Below are 10,734 nucleotides of genomic sequence, written 5' to 3'. Positions count from 1 at the left end.
TGTGCACACAGTAAGGAAGAGATAAAGAAAATTTGGGTGGCTGAGCACATAATCAGGTGCTGGCATTGTGATGTTACAACATTCTAACAATCTTAAATAACTTTAGGAGAAAGTGTTTTCTTTTCTGCCTTAGAGAAGATCACAAGGAGGTTCAGATAATGTCCAACTCCACTCAACTCATAAAAAGGGAGTGATGGAAATTCTTATCTAGGGTTGTTTCTATGTCAGAGTGACTTTTGCACTAATATATGCATGAATTAAAAAGAGTAAACATGGCCGGGGGTGGTGGCTCACGCCTGTAATCCCAGCACTTTGGGAGGCCAAGGTGGGTGGATCACCTGAGGTTGGAAGTTCAAGACCAGCCTGACCAACATGGAGAAACCCCGTCTCTATTAAAAACACAAAAAATTAGCCGGGCGTGGTGGCACATGCCTGTAATCCTAGCTACTCGGGAGGCTGAGGCAGGAGAATCGCTTGAACCGGGTAGGCAGAGGTTGCAGTGAGTTGAGTAGTGCCATTGTACTCCAGCCTGGGCAACAAGAGCGAATCTCCGTCTCAAAAAAAAAAAAAAGAAAAAAAAGGTAAACATTTCATGAATTTTGTCTACCCAATGTCCACTAAACTATTGACTATATTAATAAGAATAACTTCGGTTAAAAAATTTTGCTTAGCCAAAGCAAGAGTGGCCAGTTGAAATAATAGAGTAAAATACAGAGACAAAAACTACTAAAGAATCGGAATTTCAGAAATGAAACCAGAGAAACAAAATAAGCCAAGTTAGGGGGAGGAAGAGAGCAGGAAGCCACAAGAGGAAGTTTGAAAGAAAAATAAAATCAAGGCAAGATAAAAGATTGTGGGTGCGAATTCTTCAGTAGGGACATCTCATGCATTTTTAGGTGTTGTCCCAGAGTGCCAAGGGCTTCCATGAAAGTAGCTGGAAGGTGAGGGAATCGCTATCAGGGAATAGGAAGCTGTTGCCTCTGTCTTTCTCTGGTGGGAGCCATGTGTCTTGATTCCTGTTGTACTACAAACCCTGGGCACCATGATTCTCATCACCAAGCTTCCTTGAGTATGGTCCCTTGTTATTTGTCTTCAGAGCAGCCGAAAATCACAATCACTTGTTTTGGAGAAGAACAAAGATTACCAGTTTCCCAAGTTTTCTTATTCACCAAAAGACTTATTTTGCAACATGAAAGTTTCTGTTTGGTTACTGGATATGTCTTCTTTTATGAGAAGGCACAGCAAATACAACATTGTTTAGTAATGGTGTGGATGAACACATTTCACTAGCTCCCACAGCCATTGATGGTCTAATGATTTGTTTTGAGCTGGTGAATCCAACAAATTCTGTGTGAATGCTAGGTTTGCCATTGACTCTGGGCAAGTAAACTAGAACTTCAAAATCTTTATCTGCAAAATGATGAGAATGATATCTTGCAGGGTTTTTAAACACTAAATATAATTGGCATAATACATGTGGCATGAGGCCTGGCACCTTATTGGTGTTTAATAATCGGTAGTCATTCCTTTTTTCTTCTTCATTATCATCATCACCATCATTCCCTCCTATGTGGGTGAGATCTCCATCACACTGCTCTGGTGGAAACAGAGACTAATGCAGAGGTGGACTATTGAGAAAAGGTGACCCATGGGAGTAGAAGCAGTATTGAGTAATGATTAAAACCATCAGAAGGAATTACTGGGTTGCAGTCTGGAGTGTGTGACTCAGCTGGAGTCTGAGTACAAAGGTCCCCAAGCAGAAGCATCAGGGACAGACAGGGGGCAGCTGATACTGTGCCCATAGTTGGCACAGTCCAACAAGATATTCAAGGATAAATGGGAAAAAAAAAATCAGTCCTGAGAGAGAGCACTGCTGAACCATGTTGCCCTGTTTCTGAGCAGCAGCTGCAAGCAGAGCTAGCAGCTGCAGCTGTTCTTAGGAGCCTGGATTCCCAGGGAAAGTGGGCATCAGGCAAAGCAAAAGGGAAGGAGAGGCAAGCACAGGGTAATACCTTGCGTTCTCAGGATGGGAGATTCCACCGCACAGAAATAAGGGAACTGGGCAAAGAGGGAGGTGTGAGGGATGACAACGACTGGGCGTTCTTATGTGAAATGATGCCGATTATTGAAAGCAAGCTGATGGATCCATAGAAAGAGCTAGACTGGGGATCAGGATCTTTCTAGCCACTTATATCTTTAGAGTGCTACATAAACATGGACCAATAATTACTAACATGAAGTGAGTGCTAAGCAAGTACAGGAAACGTTCTTAATCTTTTACAAACGTGAAACTGTGTAATTCTTACTACAATGTTATGACGTCTGAGGCACACAGGGTTACAAAGCAACTCTACCAGGCTGTATAACCAGCAAGTGTCAGAGCTGAGATATAACCCCAGAAGTGTGGCTTCTGAGCCTGCACTTTAATCCATCACTCTCAACCAGATCTGTCCAATAGAGCTTTCTGCAATGATGGAAATGTTCTATAACATTGAGCACTTGAAACTTGGCTAATGCAATGAGGAACTAAATTTTAAATGTTATTTAATGATAATTAATTTAAATCTAAGTAGTCTTATGTAACTCGGGACTACACAATGGGCAGCACAGCGTTACATTGTCTCTCTAAAGAGACAGATCTCTTTACGAACCTCGGTTACTAATTTATTTTCTATCTGAAAATTGCAGGATTGTACTCAGGCATGGGAAATATGTGAAATGATTCCGACTAATTTATCTTTACCTGCCCATATAGATACCACGATTCAAGCATGAATCTCTTTACTACTGAACCTAGACATTCCTCTGAATCTGTCATTAACAGAGGACTCTAGGCAGTTGCTGTTAAGAACTTAGACTCTTCATTTGAGAATAAGGCAATATCCATCTCTGAGCAGTAGGTGGGAATTTCTGAGGAATGACTACGCTGAGGCCTCAGAGGGAAGGGGCTACCTGGGAAAAGTGTCTCACTCAGCCCTCACATTCCAGCAGCACTGCCTTTCTTTCCTCTCAGACAGTTGTACCCCCACCAAGCCACTCTTCTCCCACATAGTACCTCTCCCACTTAAGTGTAAATCTGGGGGGACCCACATATTGTTGTATACTTGAGTTTTTCATTGGTTTTTCTCAGAATCCCTGATCCAAATCATTTCTGCTGCACTGATTGTCTATTTTCCTTTCAGTGGATGTGAATTGGTGCAAAAGGAACACTTCTTTTCCTTCTACACGTATCACTGAAAAAGTTCTCTACCAAGACCCATGCAGGAAAATGCTATGTCCTGCAGACACACAGGAAGCAGCAAGCAACCGTTCTCCATATAATTCTCAAAACTGGATTTTTATTTTGAGCCTTGAGATCCCCTGAATAACTCATCATTGACATCAGCCTAAGCCTCTGGAAGCTCCAGGGCCTTATTGGACAAGTATTTTCCTAGTTGGTTCCTAACTAACTTATTCTCTGTGTTTGGAATGTCCTACCAGCTCCCCTGCCTTCCCTTGCCTTTTTGCCTGTCAAACTTCTACTTAGATTTCAAAATGCAGCTCAAATGTCACTTGCCCTAGGAAGCCTGTTTGATTCTGCTCCCAAAACACACGTCTCCTAGGCTGGGTGAGGTTCCCCTACTCTGTTATAACTCCTTTTCTCACCCCTACAAAGCATTTTGTTCACACCTCTAACAGAAGAGCATTTAACTAATTCTGCTGTAATACTGTTTCTAAATCTGTCTCCCTGAAAGCTCTTAGCTCATCAATAGTAGAAAGATAAATTACAGATTGCTGTCCCTACTACCTTGCAGAGCTTGATATATGGCACGAGTTAAATAAATATTCATTGAATGGACAGAAAGATAAATGAGTGAGCTAGACAAGATCAGACTCGCGTGGCAGAGCAGATCAGTGTTACTGACAGACCAAACCCAAGGTCGGGAACAAAAGAGGCTGTTCCCTGGCCAACCTGACCTTTTCTGCTCTGAACAGAATAATCAAGGATAGACTCTCTCCTCCTCATTCCCTGAGACCCCCATAAAAATTCAGCCATTCTAATTTTATCCTCACATTTGCCTTCCCCCCTCACCAAATCCTGCACAGTTCCAAAACACTTGGCTTCTCTCTCCCTCTGTCCCAATTGTTCCTCTTTCTATAGCATCGGAATCTCATTGTCCTCCCTGCCCTATTCCCTCCTGACCTCTCAACTGCCCATTGTAAGATGTCAGGAGGACCCGGGTGACAGCTGGGCCCCAGCAGGGCAGGCCTGGCATCCCCAGGGCATCCCTGGCAGGTGCTGGAATACTTAACAGCCGGGCTTGTTATCACCACCCCCCTCTCTCTTTCCATAGGTTTCCTGTCCCCTCCCTCAAGCTCCAACTCCCCTTCTCAGGGGTTGTTAGGGACTGTATGAGCAGCATGGCTGGGTGCAAGTATAACCAGAGGAAACAGTCTGATCTTTTCTCTGGGCTATTTGCACTCCTATGCATATCTCTTCTCAGATGGACGTCTTGTATGCTATTAGCCTGTGTCCCTGAGAACAACTCGGAAGCGCTGCTGTTACCTCCCTCTGCAAAACTCTCACTACCACAGCATTTGAGTCCTTTAAATGTTGATCAAATCATTCAGATCTCTACTCCACAAGAGAGCCTTTTTCAATTCCAGCATCTCCACCTTCTATGACCCTTTCTGGACCCTGAGTATTCCTCTGCTAGGGCATGAATCCCACTGTTACCTCATTACAGTTGGTGTGTGGGATAGTGACCAAAAAACCCAGTTCACTGCTTGACACATAAGAACTAAATACTAATACTAAATACTATGTACAGTATTTATCAGGAAGTTTACCCTTCCTTATAATTTCATTTAGTTTGATTCTTATAATAATCCATTGCAGGGATCTTATTCCCATTTTACAGATTAGGAAACTGAGATGCTGTGTTTATATTATGCCCACAGTCACACAGCCAAAAGGTGGCAGAATCAAGACTTGATTTTTAAGGTTTTACATCACCTGATCTCTACTAAAGTTTACCAAACATTTAATTAAATTTTATTAATAGAATTGCTAAGTTTAAAGATAACACAGATATCAGGGACACAGACAGAATGGGAGAATACAGTTTAGATATTAAGAAGGACTTCCTAATTGTAAGAGGGAAAACTGTTTATCTCCTTACGGAAATCTGAGAAAAGAATAGGAAATTCCTAATTTTATGGGGATGGATTAAGTAGTGACTTAAGACAGAGGGATGGATAAAATGATTTTTAAAAAATTCTTTCACTTCTCATTTGAACTCTTCACAACCGTGCTTTCTCCTCACTTCCAATGAATTAATAGCAATATCAAGTAATTAGTGATCCTCATACTTAGGGAAGTAACTTCTCCATGAAATGGGAAGTTTATGCACTTCCTTTTTTTCCACCTTTATCCAACCCTTTACATCCAGACACTGAAGTCCATGAGCCTTCTTATTTGGCAAAATGATACCTGCTAAAACACATTTAATCCCTGAAAGAGGTCTGGTTTATTTATAAGCTATTTACTCCAAGCCTCCTCAAGGCACTAATGTGTCTGAATGAAATCACCAGTCAGAATTCAACTCTAGACTTCACATCTGGAGACTTAGTCATCATCCTCCTTGCTCCTTATTTGATACTGCCAGGTCCTGGACACTTGATTGGGGTGTGAAGGCTGTGGGAAAATCAAATGCAGCGAACGCTTTACTCTCTTCTACTGGAAATGAAGAAGACAGAAATTTGATGATGTTGATTTTTTTCCAGGGCCCAGCAGAGAGGATTGTGGGGTCTTAGTCCCTCCTGCATATTCATGTTGGCTTAGGGAGGCAGCCAAGCAACTAATTGGGTAACTCCTCAATAATCTGTCCTCTGAGGAAGGCTGCTGACTCACTTGGGGCTCACAGAATCAAATGTTCAGCTTCCAGTCTTTGATTTGATTTGTACCCAGAGGTGAGAAATAGACAACTTGTTGATTCCCTGGGGCAAGAGAATAGATTTTTTTGTAAAGATGTATAATAGCTGAAAACTCAAGGTTCTGGGCAGGAGGAAACATATTTCTATTCCCAGCTAAGGGCTGCTTCTTCTGCCTTTGCCTCATTGTTACCCTCAGACCCTCCTCCCAGATACTTCCCATTTCTACACCAGTGTAGCGCAGATAAATGTGGTTTTGTAAACCAAGTTATATCTTAATGAGTAACATTTGAATGACTTCTGTGTTGGAAAATTTTAACTGCCACCTTTCCAAAGCAAATTCTCCTTATTTTCTCTCTCTGTCTTTTAGAAGAATGATTATAATTTTCTTTTAAAAAGAATGATCCTTTACTTTTAAAGAATTATTGAACCTTTCTTAAAATGGGTCAGACCCGTATATCTATGATTTCCCTGATATAGCTTTCCCGTTTTTTGATTCCATTAACAACAATTAATGACATTGGTTGTATACACATCATTATCCCATGCCTCAATTAGCATATCTGGAAAAGAAGAGGGAAGAAATGAATCTCTGTTTTTCTATCCCTAAGAAAACCAATCCAATAATAATTGTGCATATTTCTAGAGAAATGCAAGACGGCATTAAAAGTAATTTGGAGCACAAGTCTGTAAGAGTCCATCAATGTGATATAGATTAAATTTTATCTTTTTAACCTCTTTTCCTGAAGCAAAAATCCCACTGGCATCCTCTTGCCATGAGGATTAGACTGCACATCACCAAACTCCAGCTCTACTGCTTCAATAGCCTTAAGCAAGTCACCTTCTGCTCGGCTCTCCTCTAGAAAATCACTGCATTGACTTGAATGGCATCCACTGAGATAGAGTCTAATTAGTGATATTTAAACTTGTGCTATACAATTGTTTGTTAAAAGAAAGTTTAGGAGAAAGAAAAATGGATATATTCTTGAAGAATAGCATAAACACAAGCAGATTTAGCTAGTTTGTCATCCCTTCCATCAGCCTGTACTTTCTCCCATTCATCTCCCCAACTTTTCCAGAGGGAGGCCTGCAGAGCAGTTTGAAAATCACTGTTGTGGACTCTAAAGGACTCAGATCTGTGCTCCTTGTCTTAAGAAAGCACATAAAAATAGGGAATAGTGCACAGTGTAAAATAAAAATCTACAAGTCTGTACCGATGTAAATAAATAATTGAATAAATAAATAGACAGATGGGGGCAAATAGACAAATATATTGTGCAGAATAATTTTAAATAAGTTATGTAGATGCTCTGTCCTCAAGGAGGTAGAGCATAACTTTCTACTCTTAAATGTAAACTGTGCATAGTGACTTCCTTTGAAAGAGTACATGATGAAAGGGGGTAAAGCATGACTTTACAGTAAGGAAATCTGACAAACACTACCTCAGCCAGGTGATCAAGGTTAATATTTGTAGTGATAGTCATGATAAGCCATCATGTAAACATTTCCTTGATGTAATGAAAATGACACTTTGCCTCTGCAATCTTCCTACAAAAAATAAAACTCCAATCTAATAATGAGATAACTATCAGACAGATTGCTACTGAGGGATATCCTACAAAATACGTAACCATCACTCTGCAACACTGTCAAGGTCATCAAAAACAAGGAAAGTCTGAGAAGTCATTATAGCCAAGGAGCTTAAGGAGACATGATGACTAAATATAAAGTGGTATCCTTTTTTTAATACTTAAAAAAAAAGAATTGAAAACAGATATTCAAACAAAAACATGTGTTTATAGCAGCACTATTCACCATAACAACAAAAAAAGGAAACAACCCAAATGTCCATCAAGAGATGAATCGACAAACAAAATATGGTATATCTATACAATGGAATAATATTCAGTCATAAAAGGGATTGAGGTGCTGACACGTGCTACAACCTGGAAGAAGCTGAACACAAAGGGTCACATATTGTATGACTCTGCTCATATGAAATATCCAGAATAGGTAAATCCATAGAGAAAGCAGGTTAGTGGTTACCAGGGGTCAGAGGGAGGGCAGATGAGGTCACAGCTGCTTAATAGCTAGGGTACTTCCTTTTGGGATGATGAAAATGTTTTGAAACTAAGAGCTGATGGTTGCACAATATTGCACATGCACTAAATGTCACTGAATTGTACATATGAAAAGTTAATTTTTTAAAAAAAGTGGCTTCCTGGATGGGATCCTGAAATAGAAAAAGGAAAATAGGTTAAAAAGAAGGAAATCAGTGTAGACTTTAGCTAATAATAATGTATTAATATTGGTTCATTATTTATAACAAATAAACCATACTAATGTAAGATGTTAATAAAAGGGGAAATTTAGTGAAGGGGATACAGGAAATATCTATACTATTTTCACATATTTTTCTGCAGATCTAAAGCTGTTGTAAAACTCAAAGCACTTTAAAAAAATTTAAAAGGAGGGTGGGGAATTAAGTTTATAAGAATACAGAGAATTGTCTGCTGAGGAGAGAACTGGAGTGAGCATCACATTTCCGAGGTTATTGGAGGAGAGTGACCTGCTGTGCTGCATCTCCATGGGGGATGATGCAAGAAAAGATGCCCTTCAATTATAGGAGAAGGATTGGTCAGGGTTGAGAACTCTGTTTCCAGCTTCAGATACCTTGACTTTAAGACCTCTCTCCAGCGGAGGGATTGCTATCTACATATGGATGGGGTCAGGGGGAAGGATGCGCTCACAACTGCTCAGGGCAGGCAAGGGTGATCCTTATTTTGGGGATGGACAGCTAGGTAGATCAGGAAAAATGTGTGAGGTTCAAAGAAAAAATTGTGGTACTGTTCCCAGCTGCCCCTCTGCTTCCATACAGCCTAGTGACTTATATCAATCATATTGACCTCTAGCAAGAGACAACATCTAACTATCCATGTTACTTAGTATGTAGTAACTAAAAGCATTCCCAGTCATCTTCGTGGTGTTTGGCATCTACTAGGCGTTCAATTAATATCTGTTGAATGACTAAATCTATTATAAGGTTAATTTTTATTTCCACTTACTTAAATAAATTTCCCATTGATGCAATACTTTCTCTCTTTCTACTTATTTTAGCTTCATAACAACTCTGAAAGATAGGCTGTGGGTATAAACAGCGAGACCTCAAACTATCAGCCCTGAGCACTGCCTGGTGCACATCCAGCTCCTTTCTTCCTGGGGTGACAGAGTTTGGAGTGTGAACTGATCAAACCAATATGCATTGCACCACTAAAGTGTCCGCATATTTTTGGCCCTTGCAAAGGCTTCCTTTTTCTAGGACATATGGGAAATGAGGGTAGAGGGGATTACCTCATAACCCTCTATAATCATCCTCTTGGCAATTTTTCCTCAGGATTATGTGCTCATCCAAGCTCATCCCAGTTTGCAGTCGAGCATTGTCTTTAGTCCATTCAGGCTGCTGCGACAAGATGCCTTAGATTGCATAATTTCTAAAATGCAGAAACTTATTGATCACTGTTCTGGAGTCTGGGAAGTTTAAGATGAAGGTGCCAGTAGATTCAGTGTCTGGTGAGGATTCCCTCTCTGCTTCAAATTTGGGCCTTCTAGCTGTGTCCTCACATGCTGGGAAGAGCAAAAAGGCTTCCTCAAGTCTCTTTTATGAGGGCACTAATCCCATTCATGGGTGCAGAGCCCTCATGACCTAATTACCTCCTACAGGCCCTATGTCTTAATACTATTGCTCTGAGAATTAAGTTACAACATAAGACTCTTGGGGGGACACGAGCATTTAGGCCGTGGCAGGAACATCTCTCATTTCACAGCTCATTGCTTAGGTCTCATGGACACTACTAGATGCTGCTCCTGTGGGTCGACATTGGAGAGGCCACAAAGAGACGCAGAACACACCTTCCTCTACTCTTGCATACCTTCCTCCTAAGGTCTCCTCCTAAAGAATTAAGATACATTAGGATAAATATAACATTAAAGGAAGAAAGATTAAAATTGTCCCCTAAAAATGAGTGCTCTCATAGGCCACATGAAAAGTATTCCAAAGTACTTACTTCACCAAAGGCCCCCTTCTCAGTGTTCCTAGTTTCTAAACTTGTTTCCTGTTCTGCTTGTGTCTATGAGGTGGATTTTCTTTTTTCACAGTTTTTAAAATGTTTTTAAAATTTTTATTTCCATGGGTTTTGGGGAGAACAGGTGGTAGTTGGTTACATGAGTAAGTTCTTTAGTGATGATTTGTGAGATTTTGGTGTACCCATCACCTGAGCAGTATACACTGAACCCAATTCATAGTCTTTTATCCCTTGCCCTCTTCGTATCCTTTCCCCTGGAGTCCCCAAAATCCACTGTGTCATTCTTATTATGAGGTGAATTATTTTCTTACTGCAGCTTTATGCATGTGATCTTCCTACCAACATGGGCTGGTCTCAATCTAGGATCCATCTTCTTCCCTGAGAACATACCTTTCCAGCTCTTACTTTATCAAATCTAGAATAATACCCTAAGGTCTCCAGTAAGTGAATTCCTCGAGGTTTTTTATAGTATTCAGGGTGGACACAAGCACTCCAAAGCAAGAATCCTTAAAAATCTTTCTAGGAGCCTGTGTTATGATACACGTTTTAATTATTCCAATTGTCAGCAATTAACTGTTAGGTAAGTACTATACCAAATAAGTAACATATGTGTACTCACATATCACACTCACACATAAAATTCATATGACAAATGAGAATTCTCAAAAAGAATAGAGGCCAATATCATAAGAAGGATGATACATATATATTTTCTGTTTTGAACTACACGTTCCTCTCT

The sequence above is a fragment of the Gorilla gorilla genome, chromosome 10 (assembly GCF_029281585.2).
Source record: "Gorilla gorilla gorilla isolate KB3781 chromosome 10, NHGRI_mGorGor1-v2.1_pri, whole genome shotgun sequence".
In the NCBI taxonomy this organism is placed as follows: domain Eukaryota; kingdom Metazoa; phylum Chordata; class Mammalia; order Primates; family Hominidae; genus Gorilla; species Gorilla gorilla.
This window is presented reverse-complemented; position numbering follows the sequence as displayed.